At 40.4% G+C, this 14,313-nt stretch overlaps 1 protein-coding gene and 1 long non-coding RNA gene across 9 annotated transcripts in view; both read right to left on the reverse strand.

Moving 5' to 3' along the window:
- Positions 1–14,313, reverse strand: part of MACROD2 (mono-ADP ribosylhydrolase 2) — a 2,007,046-nt gene that overhangs the window by 1,075,804 nt on the left and 916,929 nt on the right. The window lies entirely within an intron of this gene.
- The window catches only part of LOC102151160, a 59,097-nt gene that overhangs the window by 44,359 nt on the left and 425 nt on the right, over positions 1–14,313 (reverse strand). For all 5 annotated transcript variants that reach the window (XR_005377551.1, XR_005377549.1, XR_005377548.1 and 2 more), the window contains exon 2: positions 1,117–1,440. This is a non-coding gene — a long non-coding RNA (uncharacterized LOC102151160). The remainder of the gene's footprint in view (positions 1–1,116; positions 1,441–14,313) is intronic.

Consider the following 14,313-nt stretch of genomic DNA (forward strand, 5'->3'; position numbering starts at 1 on the left):
TTCTCATTAAAGTAGCAGTTGAGGGACACCTGGATGGCTCAGTGGTTGGGCCTCTGCCTTCAGCTCAGGATGTGATCCCAGAGTTCCAGGATCAAGTCCCACATTGGACTACCTGCATGGAGCCTGCTTCTCTCTCTGATTGTGTCCCTGCCTCTCTCTCTCTCTCTGTGTGTCTCATGAATAAATAAATAAAATCTTAAAAAAAAAAAGTAGCAGTTGATTACAAGCCACTAAAAAAAGGAGAGAAATAAAAAGTGAAAGGGACCTTCCAAGCCACAGAGGTAACTAAGCATATCTTTATTACTTGGGATATTCTTGGCTTCGCCTATCAGCCAAAGGAAAGTGATCTCTGAGTTTCAGTAAACAAACAAAAAGACAAAACAAAAATTAACCAGAAACACTACAAAACAAAAACTATTCCCCTTTGGTACTAATCATTCTATGGCTAGCTGTGTGCTCAAGCTCATCCTGGGGCCCATCCTAACAGACCCACTGTGTCCTCCTACCCTCCAAACAGCAGTGTTACAATATACACATGAAATTGTATTAAAATTAAACTCCAAAGCATCTCTAAAACCCAAAGGGGGTATATTGAAATCATATGCTTTAAGGGGAAAGAAAACAAAGCAATCACACAGCCTTTTTTTTTTTTTTTCCACACAGCCTTTTCAATGGAGAGAGCTATTGTGCTTGAGTAGGTATTTGAGTTTCCAGTCCTTTTAAGCAGCAGCTGACTTATGTGGCCTAGTATCTGTCCTTAATATTAATAGCAGGAGGGAATCCTCCTGAATGGAGATCAGGCCTGTGGGCTGTGCATTAACAACCAGGCTGGCTTCCAAAGATCAGTAATACTGGTCCATTCCAACGACTTACATGAATTCTGCATATCCCAAGTCATATCTCCCTAAGAAGGGTGTCATTACTACTAACAGAATACCATTCAGACTGTCAGTATCACCACTACCTACCACTACTTGAAGACCTTTATTTGTTCAACCACATACACATATATATGCATGCACATACATTTATGTACATATACATACAATTAGAATCATACTAATCAACTTCCTTTGAGGGAAGTTGGAGCTGAGATGAAGAAAAAGCAAAAATTACCTAGGTTGATGGAGAAGAGAAGAGGAAGAGGATTACTGTTTCCAGGAGTATATCTGGAGCAGCAAGTGAAGGAAGAGCCCTACTGATGAGGCTGGAGATGTTAGCTCACTTGGCTCAACTTAGTGCAGGCCATGATGGGACCGTTGTATTTTTCCTAAGAGCCATGGGTAATTGGAAGCTGACCCAGACATTAAAATTAGGTGGGAGTCACGTACACATATGCACTTCTGTTTTTCAAGGATCCCTCTGACTACATACTCTGGAGGAGAGGCAAGGGAACCCACAAGGCTGAGGAGGCTGGTGGGAGGAGGCTTCTGCTCTAGCCTGGAAGAAGAGAGAACAATGGCTCACATTAGGGTGAAGACAGTAGATATAAAGTAAATTAGACAGAAGGAGAGGTAGAAGTAGAGGGAAGTAGAATAGACATGACTTGCTCAAGGCTTAATTGTCCTGGGTGAGTGAGAGAGGGAAACAGAAAGACATTGGTGCTTTATGTACATTATCCAGTCAACAGAAATGATGACCAATTCCTAAGAATCTACCCAGGTACAAGATAGTGTAGTGTCATTAGAGCAAAAGACTACAGGGACATGAAATCTGGTCCTACTGTTTAGTCATTACTTGACCTTAGCCAATTATATAAGTTCTCTTTGCCCCTGTTTCTTCATTATATAATGAGATTAATGGTTGTGCCCATCTACAGGGCTGTTGTGAGGATTATATAAGGTAATATACTGAGAATGTTTAGAAAGGTACCTAGCATCTATAAGCACTCAATAAATATTAGCTATTATTATTATTGTCACGTGGCAGGGGCCAGTGCACATATTGGATGTGTTGTAACTGTCCGGAAGAGAAGGTATTACCATCCCCACTTTACAGATGGGGATGTGAGGTTCTGAGGGGTTTAAGAACACACCAGCACCACTCATTTAATTATTTAGTGGCAAACCAAAATCTGTTTTGTCTCGTTTCAAAGTTCATATTCTTCTGTTTTATCAGAATGATTAGCTTCTCTTTGAAAGATCTCCCATATGAGAGCAAATGATAAAAATGACAACTTAAGTTTTCTCATTAAGCAAATGAACTAGGTGACCTCCCAGACTGGCATTTGTAAAGGAAAACAAAACAAAACAAAACAAAAAACCCTCCAGTCAAACATTGACATTTATGTCAAAACAGAACGGAATTCATATAACTTACCAAAAAAACATTTCTTTTTCCCTGAAACTCAAAGTATCAGGAGGTAGACTTCTTTGAATAAGCAATTTAAACTATGCTCTTCCTAAAAATCCGTTAACAGGGCATTCTTGTTCATTTTCAGACAATATTTGCCCACAGGCACATTCTATTCTAGATCAATCCCCGAAGAATAGTTAGAAATAAATGTTTTCACAAATTGTCCCATAATCTTGTGTTCATTAAAAAATAAATAGTGATGCCATCCTTTGAAAACCCTGAGCCACTTAGGCAGTTTTTATGTAACCAGAGAAAGAAAAAGAGTTGGCAGAGCTGGAACCTTTTTCTTTTCTCACATACTTTCACATGTTCACCAGGCTGAGGCTGTTAAACTTTTGCTGAACTGTGGCATTGGGTTCTGGAGGTGAAATGGATGCCTGGGAGCATTTGTGTCCTCCTTCCTCTTTTGTGTGGGGAAAAATAAAAAATATGGAGAATGTGAATGACCTTTTCAAGATTATATAGCTAGACGGCGGCTGATGACCAACAAATATGTATGGAGCCCAGTGACTGATAATAGCACACTAGAGAAGCCAGAAAGGATAAAAGACTTAATTACCCTGGCCATTGCCTGTTGAAGTAATGGTTTGTGACTCCTTAGTGGTTTCTGATAACACGATAAATATGGTTGAATTTGCCACCTTAGGAAGAGAAAGGGGGATAGCTTACTTCTGTGATAGGGACACGTGAGCCACTTCAAGAGAAATCTCAAAGTACTTGTGTTCTAATGTAGAATTATTTAGTACTGAATGGATATGTATTATACATGCTTTTATCTTTTTATTTCTGTGGGAAAAGGAAAAACCTCTCAAAATCAAATATGCTGCATGTGAATCCTCTCTCTTAACTGATCTTAGGTTCTTCTTTAAAATGATGGAAGCATGAGGGAAAAATCAAGTCCACTGGGTTCTAGTTACAGCTCCTCTACTTTGGTTGACTTAATCACAATGTGGAAAGTTGGCTCCACATCAGTCTATCTCTGAGCATGCACTAGGAAAGAATCTGAGACTTGAATGTGAACATAGGCAAGAATGAGCTTTGAAAGTTTGCTTCACATAAGATAATACACTTTCAAATGGTGTTTTCTTCCTATAATACCATTATATTGGTGTTATTTGAAAATAAATTTAAGGAGGAGGGGCAAGATGGCAGAAGAGTAGGGTCCCCAAGTCACCTGTCCCCACCACATTACCTAGATAATCTTCAAATCATCCTGAAAATCTACGAATTCGGCCTGAGATTTAAAGAGAGACCAGCTGGAATGCTACAGTGAGAAGAGTTCGCGCTTCTATCAAGGTAGGAAGACGGGGAAAAAGAAATAAAAAAACAAAAGGCCTCCAAGGGGGAGGGGCCCCGCGAGGAGCCGGGCTGAGGCCGGGCCGAGTGTCCCCAGGACAGGAGAGCCCCGTCCCGGAGGAGCAGGAGCTGCACCGACCTTCCCGGGCAGAAAGGGGCTCGCAGGGAGGTGGAGCAGGACCCAGGAGGGCGAGGATGCCCTCGGGCTCCCTGGGACAGTAACAGAGCAACTGCGCGCCCAGGAGAGTGCGCCGAGCTCCCTAAGGGCTGCAGCGCACATGGTGGGACCCAGAGCAGCTGGGGGGGGGGGGGGGGGGGTCGGAGGAGACTCCGCGGAGGGAGCTGCGGGGCGGGAGCAGCTCGGGGGGCTCGGGGGCGGCTCCGCGGAGGGGGCTGCGGGGCGGGAGCGCGAATCCACCAGCGCAGGCTCCGGAGCAGAGGGCGCCGGAACACAGCCCAGGATCCGGCCTCCCCCGGGACAGGCAGAGGCCGGGAGGGCCTAGGACAGCGAGGACGCTCCTGTCCCGAGCTGAGCAGATCAGCGGCCCGCCCTGGAGCATCCAGGCCCTGCAGACGGAGAGCTCCGGAGTCACTGCGGGGGCTGACTCCAGGGCTCCAGAGCTGCCGCCGCCACTGGGGCTGTTCCTCCTGGGGCCTCACGGGGTAAACAACCCCCACTGAGCCCTGCACCAGGCAGGGGCACAGCAGCTCCCCCAAGTGCTCACACCTGAGAATCAGCACAACAGGCCCCTCCCCCAGAAGACCAGCTAGACGGACAAGTTCCAGGGCAAGTCAAGGGACTTACAGTATACGGAATCAGAGGATACTCCCCCGTATTTTTTGTTGTTGTTGTTGTTGTTGCTTTGTTTTTGTTTTGTTTTGTTTGCTTTTTGATTTGTTTGCTTCCCCCACCCCCTTTTTTCCTTTCTTTTTCTTTCTCTTTTTCTTCTCTTTTTTCTTTTTTTCTTCCTTTTTTTTTTTTTTTCTTTCCTTCTTTCTCTCCTCTCTTTTTCTCCTTTTCCCAATACAACTTGTTTTTGGCCACTCTGCACTGAGCAAAATGACTAGAAGGAAAAACTCACCTCAAAAGAAAGAATCAGAAACAGTCCTCTCTCCCACAGAGTTACAAAATCTGGATTACAATTCAATGTCAGAAAGCCAATTCAGAAGCACTATTATACAGCTACTGGTGGCTCTAGAAAAAAGCATAAAGGACTCAAGAGACTTCATGACTGCAGAATTTAGAGCTAATCAGGCAGAAATTAAAAATCAATTGAATGAGATGCAATCCAAACTAGAAGTCCTAACAACCAGGGTTAACGAGGTGGAAGAACGAGTGAGTGACCTAGAAGACAAGTTGATAGCAAAGAGGGAAACTGAGGAAAAAAGAGACAAACAATTAAAAGACCATGAGGATAGATTAAGGGAAATAAATGACAGCCTGAGGAAGAAAAACCTACGTTTAATTGGGGTTCCCCAGGGCGCCGAAAGGGACAGAGGGCCAGAATATGTATTTGAACAAATCCTAGCTGAAAACTTTCCTAATCTGGGAAGGGAAACAGGCATTCAGATCCAGGAAATAGAGAGATCCCCCCCTAAAATCAATAAAAAACCGTTCAACACCTCAACATTTAATAGTGAAGCTTGCAAATTCCAAAGATAAAGAGAAGATCCTTAAAGCAGCAAGAGACAAGAAATCACTGACTTTTATGGGGAGGAGTATTAGGATAAACAGCAGACCTCTCCACAGACACCTGGTAGGCCAGAAAGGGCTGGCAGGATATATTCAGGGTCCTAAATGAGAAGAACATGCAGCCAAGAATACATTATCCAGCAAGGCGCTCATTCAAAATGGAAGGAGAGATAAAGAGCTTCCAAGACAGGCAGGAACTAAAAGAATATGTGACCTCCAAACCAGCTCTGCAAGAAATTTTAAGGGGGACTCTTAAAATTCCCCTTTAAGAAGAAGTTCAGTGGAACAATCCACAAAAAAAAAGGACTGAATAGATATCATGATGACACTAAACTCATATCTTTCAACAGTAATTCTGAACATGAGTGGGCTTAATGACCCCATCAAAAGGCGCAGGGTGTCAGACTGGATAAAAAAGCAGGACCCATCTATTTGCTGTCTACAAGAGACTCATTTTAGACAGAAGGACACCTACAGCCTGAAAATTAAAGGTTGGAGAACCATTTACCATTCAAATGGTCCTCAAAAGAAAGCAGGGGTAGCCATCCTTATATCAGATAAACTAAAATTTACCCTGAAGACTGTAGTGAGAGATGAAGAGGGACACTATATCATACTTAAAGGATCTATCCAACAAGAGGACTTAACAATCCTCAATATATATGCGCCGAATGTGGGAGCTGCCAAATATATCAATCAATTAATAACCAAAGTTAAGATATACTTAGATAATAATACACTTATACTTGGTGACTTCAATCTAGCGCTTTCTACACTCGATAGGTCTTCTAAGCACAACATCTCCAAAGAAACGAGACCTTTAAATGATACACTGGACCAGATGGATTTCACAGATATCTACAGAACTTTACATCCAAACAACTGAATACCCATTCTTCTCAAGTGCACATGGAACTTTCTCCAGAGCAACCACATACTGGGTCACAAATCGGGTCTGAACCGATACCAAAAGATTGGGATCGTCCCCTGCATATTCTCAGACCATAATGCCTTGAAATTAGAAATAAATCACAACAAGAAGTTTGGAAGGACCTCAAACACGTGGAGGTTAAGGACCATCCTGCTAAAAGATGAAAGGGTCAACCAGGAAATTAAGGAAGAATGAAAAAGATTCATGGAAACTAATGAGAATGATGATACAACCGTTCAAAATCTTTGGGACACAGCAAAAGCAGTCCTAAGGGGGAAATAACATCGCAATACAGCATCCATTCAAAAACTGGAAAGAACTCAAAAGCAAAAGCTAACCTTACACATAAAGGAGCTAGAGAAAAAATCGCAAATAGATCCTATACCCAGCAGAAGAAGAGAGTTCATAAAGATTCGAGCAGAACTCAACGAAATCGAGACCAGAAGAACTGTGGAACAGATCAACAGAACCAGGAATTGGTTCTTTGAAAGAATTAATAAGATAGATAAACCATTAGCCAGCCTTATTAAAAAGAAGAGAGAGAAGACTCAAATTAATAAAATCATGAATGAGAAAGGAGAGATCACTACCAACACCAAGGAAATACAAACGATTTTAAAAACATATTATGAACAGCTATACGCCAATAAATTAGGCAATCTAGAAGAAATGGACGCATTCCTGGAAAGCCACAAACTACCAAAACTGGAACAGGAAGAAATAGAAAACCTGAACAGGCCAATAACCAGGGAGGAAATTGAAGCAGTCATCAAAAACCTCCCAAGACACAAAAGTCCAGGGCCAGATGGCTTCCCAGGGGAATTGTATCAAATGTTTAAAGAAGAAACCATACCTATTCTACTAAAGCTGTTTGGAAAGATAGAAAGAGATGGAGTACTACCAAATTCGTTCTATGAGGCCAGCATCACCGTAATTCCAAAACCAGACAAAGACCCCACCAAAAAGGAGAATTATAGACCAATATCCCTGATGAACATGGATGCAAAAATTCTCAACAAGATACTAGCCAATAGGATCCAACAGCACATTAAGAAAATTATTCACCATGACCAAGTAGGACTCATTCCCGGGACAAAAGGCTGGTTCAACACTCGTAAAACAATCAATGTAGATTCATCATATCAGCAAGAGAAAAACCAAGAACCCTATGATCCTCTCATTAGATGCAGAGAAAGCATTTGACAAAATACAGCATCCATTCCTGATCAAAACTCTTCAGAGTGTAGGGATAGAGGGAACATTCCTCAACATCTTAAAAGCCATCTATGAAAAGCCCACAGCAAATATCATTCTCAATGGGGAAGCACTGGGAGCCTTTCCCCTAAGATCAGGAATAAGACAGGGATGTCCACTCTCACCACTGCTATTCAACATAGTACTGGAAGTCCTAGCCTCAGCAATCAGACAACAAAAAGACATTAAAGGCATTCAAATCGGCAAAGAAGAAGTCAAACTCTCCCTCTTCACCAATGACATGATACTCTACATAGAAAACCCAAAAGTCTCCACCCCAAGATTGCTAGAACTCATATAGCAATTTGGTAGCGTGGCAGGATACAAAATCAATACCCAGAAGTCAGTGGCATTTCTATACACTAACAATGAGACTGAAGAAAGAGAAATTAAGGAGTCAATCCCATTTACAATTGCACCCAAAAGCATAAGATATCTAGGAATAAACCTAACCAAAGAGGTAAAGGATCTATACCCTAAAAACTATAGAACACTTCTGAAAGAAATTGAGGAAGACACAAAGAGATGGAAAAATATTCCATGCTCATGGATTGGCAGAGTTAATATTGTGAAAATGTCGATGTTACCCAGGGCAATTTACACGTTTAATGCAATCCCTATCAAAATACCATGGACTTTCTTCAGAGAGTTAGAACAAATTACTTTAAGATTTGTGTGGAATCAGAAAAGACCCCGAATAGCCAGGGGAATTTTAAAAAAAGAAAACCATAGCTGGGGGCATCACAATGCCAGATTTCAGGTTGTACTACAAAGCTGTGGTCCTCAAGACAGTGTGGTACTGGCACAAAAACCGACACATAGATCAATGGAACAGAACAGAGAACCCAGAAGTGGACCCTGAACTTTATGGTCAACTAATATTCGATAAAGGAGGAAAGACTATCCACTGGAAGAAAGACAGTCTCTTCAATAAATGATGCTGGGAAAATTGGACATCCACATGCAGAAGAATGAAACTAGACCATTCCCTTGCACCATACACAAAGATAAACTCAAAATGGATGAAAGATCTAAATGTGAGACAAGAGTCCATCAAAATCCTAGAGGAGAACACAGGCAACACCCTTTTTGAACTTGGCCACAGCAACTTCTTTCAAGATACATCCATGAAGGCAAAAGAAACAAAAGCAAAAAATGAATTATTGGGACTTCATCAAGATAAGAAGCTTTTGCACAGCAAAGGATACAGTCAACAAAACTAAAAGACAACCTACAGAATGGGAGAAGATATTTGCAAATGACATATCAGATAAAGGGCTAGTTTCCAAGATCTATAAAGAACTTATTAAACTCAACAGCAAAGAAACAAACCTTCCAATCATGAATTGGGCAAAAGACATGAACAGAAATCTCACAGAGGAAGACATAGACATGGCCAACAAGCACATGAGGAAATGCTCTGCATCACTTGCCATCAGGGAAATACAAATCAAAACCACAATGAGATACCACCTCACACCAGTGAGAATGGGGAAAATTAACAAGGCAGGAAACCACAAATGTTGGAGAGGATGTGGAGAAAAGGGAACCCTCTTACACTGTTGGTGGGAATGTGAACTGGTGCAGCCACTCTGGAAAACTGTGGAGGTTCCTCAAAGAGTTAAAAATAGACCTGCCCTACGACCCAGCAATCGCACTGCTGGGGATTTACCCCAAAGATACAGATGCAGTGAAACACCGGGACACCTGCACCCCGATGTTTCTAGCAGCAATGTCCACAATAGCCAAACTGTGGAAGGAGCCTCGGTGTCCATCAAAAGATGAATGGATAAAGAAGATGTGGTTTATGTATACAATGGAATATTACTCAGCTATTAGAAACGACAAATACCCACCATTTGCTTCAACGTGGATGGAACTGGAGGGTATTATGCTGAGTGAAATTAGTCAATCAGAGAAGGACAAACATTATATGTTCTCATTCATTTGGGTAATATAAATAATAGTGAAAAGGAATATAAGGGAAGGGAGAAGAAATGTGTGGGAAATATCAGAAAGGGAGACAGAACATAAAGTCTCCTAACTCTGGGAAACGAACTAGGGGTGGTGGAAAGGGAGGAGGGCAGGGGCTGGGAGTGAATAGGTGATGGGTACTGAGGGGGCCACTTGACGGGATGAGCACTGGGTGTTATTCTCTATGTTGGCAAATTGAACACCAATAAATGAAATGGTAAAATTTAAAAAAAAAAGAAAATAAATTTAAAAGGATACAAAATTAGCCTTTAGCTATACTTTAAATAGAAAAATTAATGATTTTCTTTTTTTTTTTTTCTCCCTAGATTAGGCTATTCCAGTGTTTTCCACTCTTCCTCCTTTTTATTCACACTATGATCCCACTACCATTATCATCTCCATTCTTACACATCGTCACTTACAGTGTGCTAGGAATAGTCAGGCACCTTTACATCCATTATCTCTTTTGCTTCTCACAACATCCTACAATATGGGTATCACAATCACCAGTTTCCAGTTGAGGAAGCTGAGGTGTAGAGAATATGTGACTGGCCCAAGGACACACCTAGGGTAACCAACTATTCCAGTTTGTCCTGTTTGGTCTTCAGGTCATTCTAGACACTAATTGTCTGTATGTGTGTATTTGTATTGGCATCTCTTTCTCTTTTTAAATTTCAGAACTCTTGCTCTTATATATTACCCACTAGCATACATATATAAAGGTCATGAAGTATAGAAGCCAAAGGAAAATAGCATAAAATGAAAAAAACAAATTGGGTGCTATAGTGATTTTTTTTTTTTTTCATTTGGCATGTTAAAAAGAGCTTGACCTGATGTATTATGCCTGGTGAAGATTTGTCCAAAGTTCTGTTGTTTGCTTTGTGCTGGGTAGGGAAGGCTATTATTACTTTTTTTTTTTTCTTCTAAAAGAAAGATACAGCAGGCTTCTTCCTAGACTATACATCTGTAAATAATGCCAATTCTGACCTTGGGCTAATTTGAAAGTAATTATCTATATTTACCCAGGGGAACTATATTGATATAAACCTGATTTTTCCATTTCCTTATAATATCAGCTAGAATGAGCACATGGCCTCTGCTTTTAGAGAAACAGCTTAATAACTAATCAAATGGATAGCACTCTTCTAATTAAACACTTTAATGAAAATGTGTTTGGATAAAATAATTGAGAATAAAAATAATTGATTATACTTATTGAATACTCAGCTAGGGTCAGCATTATATTTCGCACACTATACCTACATTGATTTCCTTAATCCTCCAAACTAGCATGAGAATACTAGTATCCTGATTTCTCAGACGAGGAAGCAAAAGTACAGAGATGTTAAATAACTGCCTCGAGGACACAGAGCTGGAAGTGGTAATGCTAGCATTTGAACCCAAGCAATAAAGACTATGTCCTTAACCTCTAGGTTAAGACACCTTCCATTCATTTAGATGAAAATTGAGAAACCAGTTGGGTTGGACTGAAAATAGTGCCTCCATATCCAAATCCCTAGAGCCGGTGAATGTTGCCTCACTCAGCACAAGGGACTCAGCAGATGTGGTCAGACCTCCAGGAGTGGTCTGAGGGTCAAACATCCTAGCACATTCAAGCCCTTAAGACAGTATTGGTGCTCACTATATCTCTGAGCACCCTCTTTCACTGCTGTCCTCCTCTTGGCCAAGCAGGATGTTCAGTTCTCTCCATCTCCAAAGAGATCCTAAAGCCATCTGATGAAGATGTCATTCTCCCCTCTCTCCTCTCTGCTGCCAAATTAGAGACACACAGGCTGTCCCCATGCACCACCTGCCCATCACAGCCTATTAGATTCTTTCTGCCTCTCAACAGAATCTAGTCCCCACGTGGAATTTTCTATGGCATTTCCATGGTTGGCAATACTCTGATCATTTTCTGTCAAGTTTTCAGAACACTCTCCCTAAGTATCCGTTTCTTCTCTCAAACTGCTAATTCCGCTAACTTGGTGGTTCTTACCTGAGGGTGATTTTGCTCCCCGACCTCCTCCCACCTACTGCTATATGACATTTGGCGATGTCTGGAGACATTTTTCATTGTAAAAATTTAGGGGAACGGGTGCTCCTAGTATCTGGTGCAAAGAGGCCAGGGATGCTGCTAAATAGACACCCTATAATTCATAGGACATCCCCCTCAAACAAATAATTATCTGGCCCAAAATGTCAATAGTGCCAAAGTTAAGACATATGCTCTAAATGAACCCATTCTCCAAGATCTGGATTTGCCTGTCATTGTATCTATGTGAGTGTGTGCATGCATCCTTGTGTGTGCATACACCTTTGTGCTAATAGCTCTTCTAGACCTACCCAGGCTCAGTTCCACAGTTCACACGATCTGAAAGCATTGCCACACCTCCATCTGTTTGCCCACCCTATTCTGTGCCCCAGGAAGTGGATGACACAGACCATATCAATTGAACTCCCTTGCCCCTGGGCCTCCAGCAGGCTTCAGCAACAGAGATTGCAGGGATTAAGAGGGAGATCAAGGTAATTATTCTCTTTGTTCCTTTCCTAGAAAGTTGCCTAGGGCTGTGCATTCCCTTTAACTAGAAGTCACTTACTGCAATATAGCTGTCTCTACAGGACTCTCTCTCAGGATTCAGGTAACTGGGTTTTTTGTTAGTTTGTTTTGTCCCTTGTCCATTCAGGTTTAGCACATAAATCAGTTCTAAGGCCCAGTTACTGCACTATTCCTTGTAGCCCCCATACTCAAATATTCAGAAGCAATTCCTTTATAAATAAATGCTTCCCAAATTCTCTGCTTCTGAGTAGGTCATAGATTTTCTGTTGTGATATACTCTCTTATCCATTGTCATTTCCCTTTATGCATGACAGAACCAACGACTTCCTGGTGACCCAAATCCAAAAATTTACCATCCCCTACTCTCTGAAGCACTATATCCAATCAATTGTTAAGTCCTGTGGAATTTTCTTCCACATATTTCTTACTTAAATTTCCTCCTAACCCTTTCCCACTGGCTGTTGCCCTAGTGCAGTCTATCATTTCTTATTGCTATAATGATGTCCAAATTTTTTTTTAGGTATCCAATTTCTTCTCTGTTTTTTTTTTTTTTTTTTCCAACTTCCAAAGCCAATACCATCCCCCCATGCAAGCTTCCAGAATTCTCTGGTAGCTAGAAGTGAACTCTCCCCATTTACAAATCTCATTCTATGTCATCCTACCTCAAACAGGTAACTGTCACTTTCATTGTTCTGTTTTAACCATAAAACCATCTTCTATTTTTACTAAAATTAAGTTTCTTGAGGGCAGAATTGTGCTTTTTCATATATGTTTCTCCTAAAGTACTTGATATTGTCTTCCATACAGAAGAGCTGCGGTAAATACTTTTTAAATGGAACAATGACTTTACTACTCCACTGTATGGTTGGCGAAGATAACAAATTTTCACAATTTCTGTGCTAGTTTCATGGCTTTTCAGAGTTACAGCTTTTTATTTATTTCTTAAGTAAGGAAGACAAGCATATTCTTTTGCAGCAAAAGCTACAAGAGCAGTCTAAATCCTAGGAAAATAAACAGTGGCATTAAATAATTCCATTGACTCAGAATTAATTCACACTGTCCCCAAATAATGTCTCTCTGAAAACTTTCCTTGATTTCTCTTCCAGCAGAATTTCCATAATCAAGTTACCATTGTCTAAACAGAAAGACAGCAAAGCAAAGACTTTTCTCTGCCACTTCATAAAAAGTAAATACTGACCTCTTAAGCACTTTGGCTAATGCCAAGGATATTTATTTTGTGTGTCAATATGACATAATATAACTTTAGAAAAAAAATATGAGCATTAATTAACTGTGTGTGATCTAGGATGGATTTCTGTACCTCATTTCTTCAACTGTATAATAGGGATAGAAATAACATAGTTCATATGGGGGTGAATAACAAAGAAGTATATATTCCTTAATATATAACATACTATTATATAAGTAATTCATAGTTAGCGTTGTTGCATAATTAATTATTGAAATTAATACTATATATTATAAAATATGTAATATTTAATTATAGAATATATAATAATATATAATATGTAACTACTTCAACCACTGCAAATAGTGTATAAAACATTGCTTAATTACTCCAGTAGCTTCCATATCAACTCATCTCAATGAATGAAAAAATAGCAGCAAGTTTCTGGCTGTTTGAAGTTCTAGATGATACATCATTTGATGAGGCACACCTGAAAGGCAATGAGTAGTAATGTCTTCCCTAATCAGTTGTGTCAAGATGAATCCATTCAAACTGATAAAGCATCCATGCCTCTAGAATTCTGTGTACAGAAGGTAAGATGGGAATTGTAAGCACTCCTCCTAAATGAGTCCAAATTATTCTGCTCTATACCCTGGAATTGAAATGGAATACCAGGGAATATTTTAATATTCTTGATTATTTTGAAATTGCAATTACTAAGTCACCTCAAATTCCTTGTAGGGCATATAGAGCCACTAAACAAAATAGTTCCATTTTATTTCTGGGCATTAGACTTTTAATATGCAAATAAAGATTTATTTAGTAATTAAAACACATCTAACACATCTAAAGCACTAAACATAATAGAAAATGTTATAGTTATGCTAAATCACCTATACATTTGCTTTACCCAGATTCAACCGTATGTTTAGGGAAGAGAGAAAAGGGAGAAGTCAGGAGAAAGGGAGGTGGAACAAGGAAGGAAGAGTGTGGCAGACTGTATTTTCCAAAGAGGCTGCATTAAGATCCCCCAGCCCACATGTTCTTCTGTATTGTGACCCCAA

This window comes from Canis lupus, chromosome 24 (genome assembly GCF_011100685.1).
Source record: "Canis lupus familiaris isolate Mischka breed German Shepherd chromosome 24, alternate assembly UU_Cfam_GSD_1.0, whole genome shotgun sequence".
Lineage (NCBI taxonomy): Eukaryota > Metazoa > Chordata > Mammalia > Carnivora > Canidae > Canis > Canis lupus.